The following is a 5,496-nucleotide window of genomic DNA, read 5'->3' on the forward strand; positions in this document are numbered from 1 at the left end:
CTCATAGTATCACTCAGAACCATTCCCCAAAAGGATTGGCAATTGATTATTTACATCTGTGAAGACTATCTCCCACATCAAAGGAAAAGGCAGTACTTATAAAGGCAAAATCCACAACATTCCTCAAGGAGAAAGGCTGATCAGTTTATAGGAGTCCTTAGTTTGTCTTCTGGAAACTGGCATGGTCTGATTGCTGAGCCCCACATCACATGTTGAATGGAGATAGAACTGTCACAAGTTCACCAAAAATGCTGTTTTTCTGACAATAGTAGGAATATTTCCTCCTTCTACTGGGGTCCTGACTGCTCACTGTATGATTTCTCATCATACAGGTTCTAGGTTATGTAGCAGAAAAAAAATAATCTATACACTTGCTCAAGACTCAGCAAAAATTTAGAAAACTCTATCATATCCATTTTTTTGTTGTTATAGGGTATGCGCACTTGCCAGAGAGACAGAGACAGAGAGATAGAAAGTGAGAAATCACTCCAGTGGGGATGGCTGCACTGCAATCCCTTCTCCATTCTCCTCTCAGGATCTTGGGCACAAACACGCAAGTGCCTGACGTGAGTTTTAAGCTGCTGGGTCTGGGACTCAAACCGGGGTCAACTATGTGGGAGTCCAGCGACATAACCATTACACCATCTGCTGGTCCTATATCATGTCCATTGTTTAGACAACAAAAAAAATGAGGAAGGACAGGAATAGGAGTATGTCCTCTTCTCTCTGGATATCATCTCAGAGTACCACCTAGAACATCTGCTTGAAAATGATTTTTATCCCAGAAAACATGAAGTTATCTGCCATCATAGGCATAACAAGATCTTTTGATCTTTAATTATATTTTAACAAAATACTAACAAAATAGTAATATGACAAAACACATCACTGGCCAGGCAGGAGTCATGGAGTTAATGGCGCTGGACTCCTGCATGGCCAACTGTGGTTTGAATTCCGGATCTGGTGGCTTGCTTTCTCACTTTCCCTCTCTCTCTCTCTCACACACTCTGTATCTTTCTGGTCAAATTAAGCTAACTAAATAAATTTAAATAAAATAATTCTAAAAAAAAGAGAAAGAAAAAAACATGACTTTGCCAACAATTTAATATATAGTCACACACATACACACACATGCATCTATAAATGCTTATATATGTATATGTATATATTTATTTTTCTGTTACTTCCCTAAATGCATCTACCACCTAATCAGTAGTCACATGCTAAAAACTACCCAAATGTCTAATAAAAGAATGCTTAAGGTAAGATTTTCTTAATACTAATCCACATAAATGCAGTTAAGTAAAATTTTGAGATGTTAAATAAGAACAGTTCTTTGTTTCCAGTTCTAATTGTCCCTTACAACAAGTTATGTGAACTATCCTATATTCTGCAAAAAATAAAAATATAGAAATTCATGAGTGACTCCTTTGCTATGTATATTTAGGTGATTTTAAACAGTAGTGAATTTCCCCTTCCAATGAAATACTTTATTAAAGAATCTTCAGTAAAGAGTGGTAATTTTGGGGGCTGGCAGGTGGCATAGTGGTTGAGGGCTCTGGACTTCCACATGGCCGACTGTGTTTCCAGTCCTGGACCTGGCAGCTTGCTTTCTCACTCTCCTTCTCACTCTCATTTTCTCTCACTCTGGTCAAATTAATTTAATTAACTAATTAATTAATTCAAAGTTAAATGAAATAATTCTTTAAAAAAACAAAAGAGTGGCAATTTTGTATTTTCTCATATCAAGTTTGAGCTAGTGTTACCCATAGTTTTATTTAAAGGTGTATGTATCATAGTCTAATCTTGTGTTATGGTGTTTTGAAAAATTAAAAAAAATTTTTTAGGTCTTTGCCATAGAGGGTGCATGTGCTCACCAAAGAGACAAGAGAGAGGGAAAGTGAGAAATCTCTCCTCTGGTGGGGTGGGGGAGAGGGTGGCCGTGCCACAATTCCTTCTCCATTCTGCTCTTAGGATTTTAGGCACTCATGCACATGTCTGGTGTGATTTTCAACCTGCTGGATTCTGGCCTCCAATAGAGTAGTCGGCCATGTTGGAGTCTGGCACCTTAACCACCATGCCATCTGCTGGCCCCACTTTGAACATTTTATAGATCCCCAAAATGTTAATCACTAATTTAAGCAGCTGCTTTTTTGGAACAGCACTTATGAAATAATACACAAACAAGGTTTGCTTTATATTTTGTCAGCAATTGAGTCTAGTTTCATCAGAGTTCTTCTGTTTAGTGCATTCTCTACCTGGGAGTGTAAGGAACTTTGAGCCTGGAACCCTATTCCCTTTCCTTTGACATCCAAACACACTACTATGGTGAGAGTAGAATTGTGGTCTGTACTTTCACCATAAACTACCACCTTGATGGAGTAACCAGTAACAAGTGACTCAAAGACAGCAAGGGTATGTTGAAGTATCCTAGAAGACAGATAGTGGGAGCAGGCTGGTGGCATGGATCATGAGCATGACCATCTGACTAAAAGCATCTCTGTAAAAAGACCATTTTTAGAGTTTGGAGGATCCTTCTTTCTATATTTTTAAATAACTGCTTTACTTTTTCAATTGAAATAAAATCGTATACATTTATCACATACAACATAATGTTTTGAAGTGTATATACATTGTGGAATGGTTAAATCTAACTAATTAACAAATTTATTACCTCGCATAGTTATTTTGTACTGAGAATACTTAACATCCACTCTTAGCACTGTTCAAGAATACAATATAGCCTCGTTAACTATAGTCATTATGCTGACAGGATCAAGCAGAATCAGTTATTCTTTTTTTTAAGGCTATCCATTAATTAATTATTTAATTGGTATAGCCAGTAGAAAAACCAGTATTGCCGCTAGTAAGGAGCCAAGACAAAATTCATAATTGGCACTGTCTGAGGAAGGCATCCCGCCACCCACCCGCCTGACGCCAGCACTGCATTTTTTCGGTCTCCCACCACCTTTAAGCCCTACAAACGCATGCAGGTGACTAGTCTGAGCCAGTGTCCAAATGCGGAGGTGGGAGGAGATGGGCCCTCCATCCCCTGGAAGTTTGGGAGGCGCAGACACGGAAGCCATCTTGGTTTACGCTCCATGAAAACCAGGGCAGCTGTGTAGGGACCAGTGGGAAACTAGCCTGACCTGCAGCCTTCCTTAGAGGCGTCCTTGGGCATGAGGGCCCTAATCAGACAGGCCTGAGTATTTTATTACCCTTTGCAGAGAAAGGAAAGAGTAGGTGAAATGTTTAGGTTGAAGTTGTTTGGGTTTCCATGGCCTCCTTGGGTAATAGGGACACAAGTCCTTGTGGCTTGACTGGAGAAAGGAGGTTAGTTTTGCTGAGGCCTTGGCTTTGGGTATCAACCCCAATAGTAGCGTGTGTTCTGGAGAAGGGCGGGGCTGGGCCAGGCAGGAGCCGGGGCCTGAGACAGCCCTGTGTTCCTTAGAGGGGACTGTCATGGGCTGACTTTAACAGTATGGCCTTCAGTCTCCCTTATGGGGAACTGCCATTCTCTATTAACCTTTATTTCTGCCAGAGGCCAAGTGTTCATTTCCAGGACGAACCCCTGCCTGCCTGGTTAGACAGATACCATCTTGGTTTAAAATCAAACACCTCAACGGCTGGGGGCAGTGGTTGAGGTCCCTGGACTCCTACAGGGCCGACCGTTGTTTGAGTCCCACCCAGACTTGGCTGCTTGCTTTCTCACTCTGAAATTAAAGTGAAATTAAAATAAAAATTTTAAAAGCTCAAATAAGTTTAAAAAATTCATAATTGGACTTTGTGGTCCCAGATTCCATCTTTTTCTTTTGTTTTCTTTTCTTGTAATTTTAAAAATAGTCTTAATTTTCTAGAAAAAGTTTATGTTTACAGAAAAATTGGAGAATATAGTACCAAACTCATTCCTATATACCCATCTACACTCATTTTCTCATATTATTAACGTATATGGTACACCTGTTATAATTGAAGAGTCAATGTTGGTTCATTATTACTAATTAAAATCAATCATGTATTCAGATTTCCTTAGTAATTTTTATTATGATAAAATACACATAGGATTTAACATTTTAACCATTTTAAAGTATATATTGTGTTGTCAGGAAAGTCATGATGTATTTTTGCATAGAAAAACAGAAAAATATGATTTTCCCAATGACCTAATAGTTCTGTGGCAGCATCTACAATTATGATGTTGTTCAATATTGTTCAATCATTATTATTTAGTTTCAAAATTTTTATCACCCCAAAAGGAAACTTCTTATTGACCCACTTCCCAAGTCCCTGGCAAACACTTATCTGCTTTTGTCTCTATGGATTTTCTCATTCTGGATATTTCATATTAATGAAATCATATAATATATGTCCTTTTGTGTCTGGCATCTTTTGCTGAGAATAATGTTTTCAACATTAACCTATGTTATAGATTGGTGTTTCTCAAGAATTGGGACAATAGGGGCAATAGAGAACTGGGTTCTCTTAATGAGAACTGGGTTTCTTATATGAGTATAATGATGTAGGGTTTTGTATACTGAATTTGTTTTAAAAAGGGATATCTTAAGTTATCTGTATTTTATTATAATAAAATATTCCGAATTATTCTAAGGCACTCGTCTTAAGATGTTTGTAGATATTAAGTAGCTCTCCATACCCCATTTTTATATTCTGCAGTTGTATTTAGCTCATATTTATTCTAAAGAACTGTTTCTCTCCATTCTTCTCATTCTAGTTGAATGTTAGAAAATTGCCTAAAAAGCAACGATGCTAATTTTCAACTCTGCTTATATAATTATTTTCATTGTGTTGAAGTAATATCTTGCATACCGATGCTTTTTTTTTTTCTGGTCCAAAAGAACAGAACTAAATTCTAAGAAATAGAATGGTGACAATTCTTTTAAGACCCCAACCATGTTCTCTTTTTTAGACAGTTTTTCCCAATACCTTGCCATCACTTTGCTGTCATGATGGTTTCAGCAAGAACCCTAATTTATTCCACTATAGCAGTTACTATCTGACAGAACATTTATTGAGCAACTATTGGGTGATAGACCCTGTGAAAGACTCTAGAAATGTAGCTAATCTTAACCCGGAAGTTGCTAAGTAAAGAATATATTCTAAAGGATAGCAATAATGTGAATAAATTCATTAATGACTACATAGAGAAGTTCCATGGGACCATAATGAAATAATCTTGACCTTTCTGTAGGCTTGTCTGTATTAGTTTACCATTGCTGCATAGCAAATTACCACAAACAACACTCATTTATTATCTCACTGTTTCCATGGTTCAGGAGTCCAGAAACAACTTGGATCAGTCCTTTACTTAAGGTCTCAGAACTGTTTAATCAAAGGGCCTGGGCTATATTCTTCTCTCAAAGGTTCAAATGAGGAAGAATGTGCTTCCAAGATCCCTCAGTGTTTGAAATAATGCATTTATTTGTTTCAGTGGGATTCATGGCAGCTTCATTCTTCAAAGCCAGCAATGAAGGAAAG

At 37.7% G+C, this 5,496-nt stretch overlaps 1 pseudogene; it reads right to left on the reverse strand.

Annotated features, from left to right (window-relative positions):
* LOC102480938 (DNA repair and recombination protein RAD54B-like) overlaps positions 1-3,086 on the reverse strand; it is a 9,833-nt pseudogene extending 6,747 nt beyond the window's left edge.
* Between the last annotated feature and the right edge of the window lie 2,410 nt (positions 3,087-5,496).

This window comes from Tupaia chinensis, unplaced genomic scaffold, assembly GCF_000334495.1.
Source record: "Tupaia chinensis unplaced genomic scaffold, TupChi_1.0 Scaffold139466_1, whole genome shotgun sequence".
Taxonomy (NCBI): domain Eukaryota; kingdom Metazoa; phylum Chordata; class Mammalia; order Scandentia; family Tupaiidae; genus Tupaia; species Tupaia belangeri.